Source organism: Scyliorhinus torazame, unplaced genomic scaffold (assembly GCF_047496885.1).
Source record: "Scyliorhinus torazame isolate Kashiwa2021f unplaced genomic scaffold, sScyTor2.1 scaffold_63, whole genome shotgun sequence".
NCBI classification, from domain to species: domain Eukaryota; kingdom Metazoa; phylum Chordata; class Chondrichthyes; order Carcharhiniformes; family Scyliorhinidae; genus Scyliorhinus; species Scyliorhinus torazame.
In genome coordinates, this window is record NW_027307790.1 from 35,451 (window position 1) to 47,181 (window position 11,731).

Sequence of the window (11,731 nt, forward strand, 5' to 3'; positions counted from 1 at the left end):
GAGCAGCTTGCATCTAAAGTTACTATTTTGTGCTAACAATTCGTTTTGGGAAAAAGTGATTATCTCGGCGAGTTATTTTGAGTAATTTTCCTTATGGGGTCAGCTTGCATCAAAATTAACAATTTAATGCCTAATATTCATTTTGGGGAAAAAGTGATTATCTCGGCGAATGAACCATTTTGAGTAATTTTCCATTTCGGTTCAGAACAGTTTGCATCTAAAGTAGCTAGTTTGTGCCAAACATTCATTTTGGAAAAAAGGTGATTTTCTCGGCGAGTTAAGCATTTTGAGTAATTTACAGGTTGATTTCAGAGCGGTTTGCATGAAAATGTACTATTTCTTGCCAAACATTCAGTTTGGAAAAAAAGTGATGATCTCGGCGAGTTAAGCAGTTTCAATAATTTGCCATTTGGTTTCAGAGCAGCTTGCATTTAAATTAGCAATTTTTCGCCAAACATTCGTTTTGGAAAGAAATTGATTTCCTCGTTAAGCATTTTGAGCAATGTACAGTTGGTTTTCAGAGCGTCTTGCATGAAAATGTACTATTTCTTGTCAAACATTAAATTTGGAAAAAAGTAATTATCTCGGCTGGGTAAACATTTTTAATAATTTGACATTTGGTTTCAGAGCAGCTTGCGTCTCAATTTGCTATTGTTTGCTATAATTGCTATTTTTTCCCAAACATTCATTTTGCGGAAAAAAGTGATCTTCTGAGTGTGCTGTGCATTTTCAGGAATTGGCCGGTTTGTTTCAGAGCATCGATCTTCACAATTAACTATTTTTTGGCAATCATTGATTTCGGAAAAAAAGTGATTATCTCGGCGAGTTAACCATTATGAGAAATTTTCCGTTTGGTTTCAGAGCAGCTTGCATCTAAAGTTACTATTTTGTGCTAACAATTTGTTTTGGAAAAAAGTGAATATCTCGGCGAGTTATTTTGAGTAATTTTCCTTATGGGGTCAGCTTGCATCAAAATTAACAATTTAATGCCTAATATTCATTTTGGGGAAAAAGTGATTATCTCGGCGAATGAACAATGTTGAGTAATTTTCCATTTCGGTTCAGAGCAGTTTGCATTTAAAGTAGCTAGTTTGTGCCAAACATTCATTTTGGAAAAAAGTGATTTTCTCGGCGAGTTAAGCATTTTGAGTAATTTACCGGTTGATTTCAGAGCGTCTTGCATGAAAATGTACTATTTCTTGCCACACATTCAGTTTGGAAAAAAAGTGATGATCTCGGCGAGTTAAGCATTTTCAATAATTTGCCATTTGGTTTCAGAGCAGCTTAATTTAAATTTGCTATTTTTACCCAAACATTCGTTTGGGGAAAAAAAAGTGATTATCTCGGCGAGTCAAGCGTTTTGAGTAATGTTCCGGTTGGGGTCAGAGCGTCTTCCATGTAACTGTACAATTTCTTGCCACTCATTCATTTTGGAAAACAAGTCATTATCTCGGAGAGTTAAGCCTTTTCAATAATTGCCATTAAGTTTCAGAGCAGCTTGCATTTAAATTAGCAATTTTTCGCCAAACATTCGTTTTGGAAATAAATTGATTTCCTCGTTAAGCATTTTGAGCAATGTACAGTTGGTTTTCAGAGCGTCTTGCATGAAAATGTACTACTTCTTGTCAGACATTAATTTTGGAAAAAAGTGATTATCTCGACTGGGTAAACATTTTTTATAATTTGACATTTGGTTTCAGAGCAGCTTGCATCTTAATTTGCTATTGTTTGCTATAATAGCTATTTTTTCCCAAACAATCATTTTGCGAAAAAAAGTGGTATGCTGAGTGTGCTGTGCATTTTCAGGAATTGGCCGGTTTGTTTCAGAGCATCGATCTTCACAATTAACTATTTTTTGGCAATCATTGATTTAGGAAAAAAAAGTGATTATCTCGGCGAGTTAACCATTTTGAGAAATTTTCCGTTTGTTTTCAGAGCAGCTTGCATCTAAAGTTATTATTTTGTGCTAACAATTCGTTTTGGGAAAAAGTGATTATCTCGGCGAGTTATTTTGAGTAATTTTCCTTATGGGGTCAGCTTGCATCAAAATTAACAATTTAATGCCTAATATTCATTTTGGGGAAAAAGTGATTATCTCGGCGAATGAACCATTTTGAGTAATTTTCCATTTCGGTTCAGAGCAGTTTGCATCTAAAGTAGCTAGTTTGTGCCAAACATTCATTTTGGAAAAAAGGTGATTTTCTCGGCGAGTTAAGCATTTTGAGTAATTTACAGGTTGATTTCAGAGCGGTTTGCATGAAAATGTACTATTTCTTGCCAAACATTCAGTTTGCAAAAAAAGTGATGATCTCGGCGAGTTAAGCAGTTTCAATAATTTGCCATTTGGTTTCAGAGCAGCTTGCATTTAAATTAGCAATTTTTCGCCAAACATTCGTTTTGGAAAGAAATTGATTTCCTCGTTAAGCATTTTCAGCAATGTACAGTTGGTTTTCAGAGCGTCTTGCATGAAAATGTACTATTTCTTGTCAAACATTAAATTTGGAAAAAAGTAATTATCTCGGCTGGGTAAACATTTTTAATAATTTGACATTTGGTTTCAGAGCAGCTTGCATCTCAATTTGCTATTGTTTGCTATAATTGCTATTTTTTCCCAAACATTCATTTTGCGGAAAAAAGTGATCTTCTGAGTGTGCTGTGCATTTTCAGGAATTGGCCGGTTTGTTTCAGAGCATCGATCTTCACAATTAACTATTTTTTGGCAATCATTGATTTAGGAAAAAAAGTGATTATCTCGGCGAGTTAACCATTATGAGAAATTTTCCGTTTGTTTTCAGAGCAGCTTGCATCTAAAGTTACTATTTTGTGCTAACAATTCGTTTTGGGAAAAAGTGATTATCTCGGCGAGTTATTTTGAGTAATTTTCCTTATGGGGTCAGCTTGCATCAAAATTAACAATTTAATGCCTAATATTCATTTTGGGGAAAAAGTGATTATCTCGGCGAATGAACCATTTTGAGTAATTTTCCATTTCGGTTCAGAGCAGTTTGCATCTAAAGTAGCTAGTTTGTGCCAAACATTCATTTTGGAAAAAAGGTGATTTTCTCGGCGAGTTAAGCATTTTGAGTAATTTACAGGTTGATTTCAGAGCGGTTTGCATGAAAATGTACTATTTCTTGCCAAACATTCAGTTTGGAAAAAAAGTGATGATCTCGGCGAGTTAAGCAGTTTCAATAATTTGCCATTTGGTTTCAGAGCAGCTTGCATTTAAATTAGCAATTTTTCGCCAAACATTCGTTTTGGAAAGAAATTGATTTCCTCGTTAAGCATTTTCAGCAATGTACAGTTGGTTTTCAGAGCGTCTTGCATGAAAATGTACTATTTCTTGTCAAACATTAAATTTGGAAAAAAGTAATTATCTCGGCTGGGTAAACATTTTTAATAATTTGACATTTGGTTTCAGAGCAGCTTGCGTCTCAATTTGCTATTGTTTGCTATAATTGCTATTTTTTCCCAAACATTCATTTTGCGGAAAAAAGTGATCTTCTGAGTGTGCTGTGCATTTTCAGGAATTGGCCGGTTTGTTTCAGAGCATCGATCTTCACAATTAACTATTTTTTGGCAATCATTGATTTAGGAAAAAAAGTGATTATCTCGGCGAGTTAACCATTATGAGAAATTTTCCGTTTGGTTTCAGAGCAGCTTGCATCTAAAGTTACTATTTTGTGCTAACAATTTGTTTTGGAAAAAAGTGAATATCTCGGCGAGTTATTTTGAGTAATTTTCCTTATGGGGTCAGCTTGCATCAAAATTAACAATTTAATGCCTAATATTCATTTTGGGGAAAAAGTGATTATCTCGGCGAATGAACAATGTTGAGTAATTTTCCATTTCGGTTCAGAGCAGTTTGCATTTAAAGTAGCTAGTTTGTGCCAAACATTCATTTTGGAAAAAAGTGATTTTCTCGGCGAGTTAAGCATTTTGAGTAATTTACCGGTTGATTTCAGAGCGTCTTGCATGAAAATGTACTATTTCTTGCCACACATTCATTTTGAAAAAAAAGTGATGATCTCGGCGAGTTAAGCATTTTCAATAATTTGCCATTTGGTTTCAGAGCAGCTTAATTTAAATTTCCTATTTTTTTCCCAAACATTCGTTTTGGAAAGAAATTGATTATCTCGGCGAGTCAAGCATTTTGAGTAATTTTCCGGTTGGGGTCAGAGCGTCTTCCATGTAAATGTACTATTTCTTGCCACTCATTCAGTTTCGAAAACAAGTCATTATCTCGGCGAGTTAAGCCTTTTCAAATATTGCCATTTGGTTTCAGAGCAGCTTAATTTAAATTAGCTATTTTTTGCCAAACAGTCGTTTTGGAAAGAAAGTGATTTCCTCGTTAAGCATTTTGAGAAATGTACAGTTGGTTTTCAGAGCGTCTTGCATGAAAATGTACTATTTCTTGTCAAACATTAATTTTGGAAAAAAGTGATTATCTCGGCTGGGTAAACATTTTTAATAATTTGACATTTGGTTTCAGAGCGGCTTGCATCTCAATTTGCTATTGTTTGCTATAATTGCTATTTTTTCCCAAACATTCATTTTGCGGAAAAAAGTGATCTTTTGAGTGTGCTGTGCATTTTCAGGAATTGGCCGGTTTGTTTCAGAGCATCGATCTTCACAATTAACTATTTTTTGGCAATCATTGATTTAGGAAAAAAAGTGATTATCTCGGCGAGTTAACCATTTTGAGAAATTTTCCGTTTGTTTTCAGAGCAGCTTGCATCTAAAGTTACTATTTTGTGCTAACAATTCGTTTTGGAAAAAAGTCATTATCTCGGCGAGTTATTTTGAGTAATTTTCCTTATGGGGTCAGCTTGCATCAAAATTAACAATTTAATGCCTAATATTCATTTTGGGGAAAAAGTTATTATCTCGGCGAATGAACCATTTTGAGTATTTTTCCATTTCGGTTCAGAGCAGTTTGCATCTAAAGTAGCTAGTTTGTGCCAAACATTCATTTTGGAAAAAAAGTGATCTTCTCGGCGAGTTAAGCATTTTGAGTAATTTACCGGTTGATTTCAGAGCGGTTTGCATGAAAATGTACTATTTCTTGCCACACATTCAGTTTGGAAAAAAAGTGATGATCTTGGCGAGTTAAGCAGTTTCAATAATTTGCCATTTGGTTTCAGAGCAGCTTAATTTAAATTTGCTATTTTTACCCAAACATTCGTTTGGTGGAAAAAAAGTGATTATCTCGGCGAGTCAAGCGTTTTGAGTAATGTTCCGGTTGGGGTCAGAGCGTCTTCCATGTAAATGTACTATTTCTTGCCACTCATTCATTTTGGAAAACAAGTCATTATCTCGGAGAGTTAGCATTTTCAATAATTGCCATTAAGTTTCAGAGCAGCTTGCATTTAAATTAGCAATTTTTCGCCAAACATTCGTTTTAGAAAGAAATTGATTTCCTCGTTAAGCATTTTGAGCAATGTACAGTTGGTTTTCAGAGCGTCTTGCATGAAAATGTACTACTTCTTGTCAGACATTAATTTTGGAAAAAAGTGATTATCTCGACTGGGTAAACATTTTTTATAATTTGACATTTGGTTTCAGAGCAGCTTGCATCTTAATTTGCTATTGTTTGCTATAATTGCTATTTTTTCCCAAACAATCATTTTGCGAAAGAAAGTGGTATGCTGAGTGTGCTGTGCATTTTCAGGAATTGGCCGGTTTGTTTCAGAGCATCGATCTTCACAATTAACTATTTTTTGGCAATCATTGATTTAGGAAAAAAAAGTGATTATCTCGGCGAGTTAACCATTTTGAGAAATATTCCGTTTGTTTTCAGAGCAGCTTGCATTTTGTGCTAACAATTCGTTTTGGAAAAAAGTGATTATCTCGGCGAGTTATTTTGAGTAATTTTCCTTATGGGGTCAGCTTGCATCAAAATTAACAATTTAATGCCTAATATTCATTTTGGGGAAAAAGTGATTATCTCGGCGAATGAACCATTTTGAGTAATTTTCCATTTCGGTTCAGAGCAGTTTGCATCTAAAGTAGCTAGTTTGTGCCAAACATTCATTTTGGAAAAAAGGTGATTTTCTCGGCGAGTTAAGCATTTTGAGTAATTTACAGGTTGATTTCAGAGCGGTTTGCATGAAAATGTACTATTTCTTGCCAAACATTCAGTTTGGAAAAAAAGTGATGATCTCGGCGAGTTAAGCAGTTTCAATAATTTGCCATTTGGTTTCAGAGCAGCTTGCATTTAAATTAGCAATTTTTCGCCAAACATTCGTTTTGGAAAGAAATTGATTTCCTCGTTAAGCATTTTGAGCAATGTACAGTTGGTTTTCAGAGCGTCTTGCATGAAAATGTACTACTTCTTGTCAGACATTAATTTTGGAAAAAAGTGATTATCTCGACTGGGTAAAAATTTTTTATAATTTGACATTTGGTTTCAGAGCAGCTTGCATCTTAATTTGCTATTGTTTGCTATAATTGCTATTTTTTCCCAAACAATCATTTTGCGAAAAAAAGTGGTATGCTGAGTGTGCTGTGCATTTTCAGGAATTGGCCGGTTTGTTTCAGAGCATCGATCTTCACAATTAACTATTTTTTGGCAATCATTGATTTAGGAAAAAAAAGTGATTATCTCGGCGAGTTAACCATTTTGAGAAATTTTCCGTTTGTTTTCAGAGCAGCTTGCATTTTGTGCTAACAATTCGTTTTGGAAAAAATTGATTATCTCGGCTGGGTAAACATTTTTAATAATTTGGCATTTGGTTTCAGAGCAGCTTGCATCTCAATTTGCTATAATTGCTATTTTTTCCCAAACATTCATTTTGCGGAAAAAAGTGATCTTCGGAGTGTGCTGTGCATTTTCAGGAATTGGCCGGTTTGCTTCAGAGCATCGATCTTCACAATTAACTATTTTTTGGCAATCATTGATTAAGGGAAAAAAAATGATTATCTCGGCGAGTTAACCATTATGAGAAATTTTCCGTTTGTTTTCAGAGCAGCTTGCATCTAAAGTTATTATTTTGTGCTAACAATTCGTTTTGGGAAAAAGTGATTATCTCGGCGAGTTATTTTGAGTAATTTTCCTTATGGGGTCAGCTTGCATCAAAATTAACAATTTAATGCCTAATATTCATTTTGGGGAAAAAGTGATTATCTCGGCGAATGAACCATTTTGAGTAATTTTCCATTTCGGTTCAGAGCAGTTTGCATCTAAAGTAGCTAGTTTGTGCCAAACATTCATTTTGGAAAAAAGGTGATTTTCTCGGCGAGTTAAGCATTTTGAGTAATTTACAGGTTGATTTCAGAGCGGTTTGCATGAAAATGTACTATTTCTTGCCAAACATTCAGTTTGGAAAAAAAGTGATGATCTCGGCGAGTTAAGCATTTTCAATAATTTGCCATTTGGTTTCAGAGCAGCTTAATTTAAATTTGCTATTTTTACCCAAACATTCGTTTGGGGAAAAAAAAGTGATTATCTCGGCGAGTCAAGCGTTTTGAGTAATGTTCCGGTTGGGGTCAGAGCGTCTTCCATGTAAATGTACAATTTCTTGCCACTCATTCATTTTGGAAAACAAGTCATTATCTCGGAGAGTTAAGCCTTTTCAATAATTGCCATTAAGTTTCAGAGCAGCTTGCATTTAAATTAGCAATTTTTCGCCAAACATTCGTTTTGGAAATAAATTGATTTCCTCGTTAAGCATTTTGAGCAATGTACAGTTGGTTTTCAGAGCGTCTTGCATGAAAATGTACTACTTCTTGTCAGACATTAATTTTGGAAAAAAGTGATTATCTCGACTGGGTAAACATTTTTTATAATTTGACATTTGGTTTCAGAGCAGCTTGCATCTTAATTTGCTATTGTTTGCTATAATAGCTATTTTTTCCCAAACAATCATTTTTCGAAAAAAAGTGGTATGCTGAGTGTGCTGTGCATTTTCAGGAATTGGCCGGTTTGTTTCAGAGCATCGATCTTCACAATTAACTATTTTTTGGCAATCATTGATTTAGGAAAAAAAAGTGATTATCTCGGCGAGTTAACCATTTTGAGAAATTTTCCGTTTGTTTTCAGAGCAGCTTGCATCTAAAGTTATTATTTTGTGCTAACAATTCGTTTTGGGAAAAAGTGATTATCTCGGCGAGTTATTTTGAGTAATTTTCCTTATGGGGTCAGCTTGCATCAAAATTAACAATTTAATGCCTAATATTCATTTTGGGGAAAAAGTGATTATCTCGGCGAATGAACCATTTTGAGTAATTTTCCATTTCGGTTCAGAGCAGTTTGCATCTAAAGTAGCTAGTTTGTGCCAAACATTCATTTTGGAAAAAAGGTGATTTTCTCGGCGAGTTAAGCATTTTGAGTAATTTACAGGTTGATTTCAGAGCGGTTTGCATGAAAATGTACTATTTCTTGCCAAACATTCAGTTTGGAAAAAAAGTGATGATCTCGGCGAGTTAAGCAGTTTCAATAATTTGCCATTTGGTTTCAGAGCAGCTTGCATTTAAATTAGCAATTTTTCGCCAAACATTCGTTTTGGAAAGAAATTGATTTCCTCGTTAAGCATTTTGAGCAATGTACAGTTGGTTTTCAGAGCGTCTTGCATGAAAATGTACTACTTCTTGTCAGACATTAATTTTGGAAAAAAGTGATTATCTCGACTGGGTAAAAATTTTTTATAATTTGACATTTGGTTTCAGAGCAGCTTGCATCTTAATTTGCTATTGTTTGCTATAATTGCTATTTTTTCCCAAACAATCATTTTGCGAAAAAAAGTGGTATGCTGAGTGTGCTGTGCATTTTCAGGAATTGGCCGGTTTGTTTCAGAGCATCGATCTTCACAATTAACTATTTTTTGGCAATCATTGATTTAGGAAAAAAAAGTGATTATCTCGGCGAGTTAACCATTTTGAGAAATTTTCCGTTTGTTTTCAGAGCAGCTTGCATTTTGTGCTAACAATTCGTTTTGGAAAAAATTGATTATCTCGGCTGGGTAAACATTTTTAATAATTTGGCATTTGGTTTCAGAGCAGCTTGCATCTCAATTTGCTATAATTGCTATTTTTTCCCAAACATTCATTTTGCGGAAAAAAGTGATCTTCGGAGTGTGCTGTGCATTTTCAGGAATTGGCCGGTTTGCTTCAGAGCATCGATCTTCACAATTAACTATTTTTTGGCAATCATTGATTAAGGGAAAAAAAATGATTATCTCGGCGAGTTAACCATTATGAGAAATTTTCCGTTTGTTTTCAGAGCAGCTTGCATCTAAAGTTATTATTTTGTGCTAACAATTCGTTTTGGGAAAAAGTGATTATCTCGGCGAGTTATTTTGAGTAATTTTCCTTATGGGGTCAGCTTGCATCAAAATTAACAATTTAATGCCTAATATTCATTTTGGGGAAAAAGTGATTATCTCGGCGAATGAACCATTTTGAGTAATTTTCCATTTCGGTTCAGAGCAGTTTGCATCTAAAGTAGCTAGTTTGTGCCAAACATTCATTTTGGAAAAAAGGTGATTTTCTCGGCGAGTTAAGCATTTTGAGTAATTTACAGGTTGATTTCAGAGCGGTTTGCATGAAAATGTACTATTTCTTGCCAAACATTCAGTTTGGAAAAAAAGTGATGATCTCGGCGAGTTAAGCATTTTCAATAATTTGCCATTTGGTTTCAGAGCAGCTTAATTTAAATTTGCTATTTTTACCCAAACATTCGTTTGGGGAAAAAAAAGTGATTATCTCGGCGAGTCAAGCGTTTTGAGTAATGTTCCGGTTGGGGTCAGAGCGTCTTCCATGTAAATGTACAATTTCTTGCCACTCATTCATTTTGGAAAACAAGTCATTATCTCGGAGAGTTAAGCCTTTTCAATAATTGCCATTAAGTTTCAGAGCAGCTTGCATTTAAATTAGCAATTTTTCGCCAAACATTCGTTTTGGAAATAAATTGATTTCCTCGTTAAGCATTTTGAGCAATGTACAGTTGGTTTTCAGAGCGTCTTGCATGAAAATGTACTACTTCTTGTCAGACATTAATTTTGGAAAAAAGTGATTATCTCGACTGGGTAAACATTTTTTATAATTTGACATTTGGTTTCAGAGCAGCTTGCATCTTAATTTGCTATTGTTTGCTATAATAGCTATTTTTTCCCAAACAATCATTTTGCGAAAAAAAGTGGTATGCTGAGTGTGCTGTGCATTTTCAGGAATTGGCCGGTTTGTTTCAGAGCATCGATCTTCACAATTAACTATTTTTTGGCAATCATTGATTTAGGAAAAAAAAGTGATTATCTCGGCGAGTTAACCATTTTGAGAAATTTTCCGTTTGTTTTCAGAGCAGCTTGCATCTAAAGTTATTATTTTGTGCTAACAATTCGTTTTGGGAAAAAGTGATTATCTCGGCGAGTTATTTTGAGTAATTTTCCTTATGGGGTCAGCTTGCATCAAAATTAACAATTTAATGCCTAATATTCATTTTGGGGAAAAAGTGATTATCTCGGCGAATGAACCATTTTGAGTAATTTTCCATTTCGGTTCAGAGCAGTTTGCATCTAAAGTAGCTAGTTTGTGCCAAACATTCATTTTGGAAAAAAGGTGATTTTCTCGGCGAGTTAAGCATTTTGAGTAATTTACAGGTTGATTTCAGAGCGGTTTGCATGAAAATGTACTATTTCTTGCCAAACATTCAGTTTGGAAAAAAAGTGATGATCTCGGCGAGTTAAGCAGTTTCAATAATTTGCCATTTGGTTTCAGAGCAGCTTGCATTTAAATTAGCAATTTTTCGCCAAACATTCGTTTTGGAAAGAAATTGATTTCCTCGTTAAGCATTTTGAGCAATGTACAGTTGGTTTTCAGAGCGTCTTGCATGAAAATGTACTATTTCTTGTCAAACATTAAATTTGGAAAAAAGTAATTATCTCGGCTGGGTAAACATTTTTAATAATTTGACATTTGGTTTCAGAGCAGCTTGCGTCTCAATTTGCTATTGTTTGCTATAATTGCTATTTTTTCCCAAACATTCATTTTGCGGAAAAAAGTGATCTTCTGAGTGTGCTGTGCATTTTCAGGAATTGGCCGGTTTGTTTCAGAGCATCGATCTTCACAATTAACTATTTTTTGGCAATCATTGATTTAGGAAAAAAAGTGATTATCTCGGCGAGTTAACCATTATGAGAAATTTTCCGTTTGGTTTCAGAGCAGCTTGCATCTAAAGTTACTATTTTGTGCTAACAATTTGTTTTGGAAAAAAGTGAATATCTCGGCGAGTTATTTTGAGTAATTTTCCTTATGGGGTCAGCTTGCATCAAAATTAACAATTTAATGCCTAATATTCATTTTGGGGAAAAAGTGATTATCTCGGCGAATGAACAATGTTGAGTAATTTTCCATTTCGGTTCAGAGCAGTTTGCATTTAAAGTAGCTAGTTTGTGCCAAACATTCATTTTGGAAAAAAGTGATTTTCTCGGCGAGTTAAGCATTTTGAGTAATTTACCGGTTGATTTCAGAGCGTCTTGCATGAAAATGTACTATTTCTTGCCACACATTCATTTTGAAAAAAAAGTGATGATCTCGGCGAGTTAAGCATTTTCAATAATTTGCCATTTGGTTTCAGAGCAGCTTAATTTAAATTTCCTATTTTTTTCCCAAACATTCGTTTTGGAAAGAAATTGATTATCTCGGCGAGTCAAGCATTTTGAGTAATTTTCCGGTTGGGGTCAGAGCGTCTTCCATGTAAATGTACTATTTCTTGCCACTCATTCAGTTTCGAAAA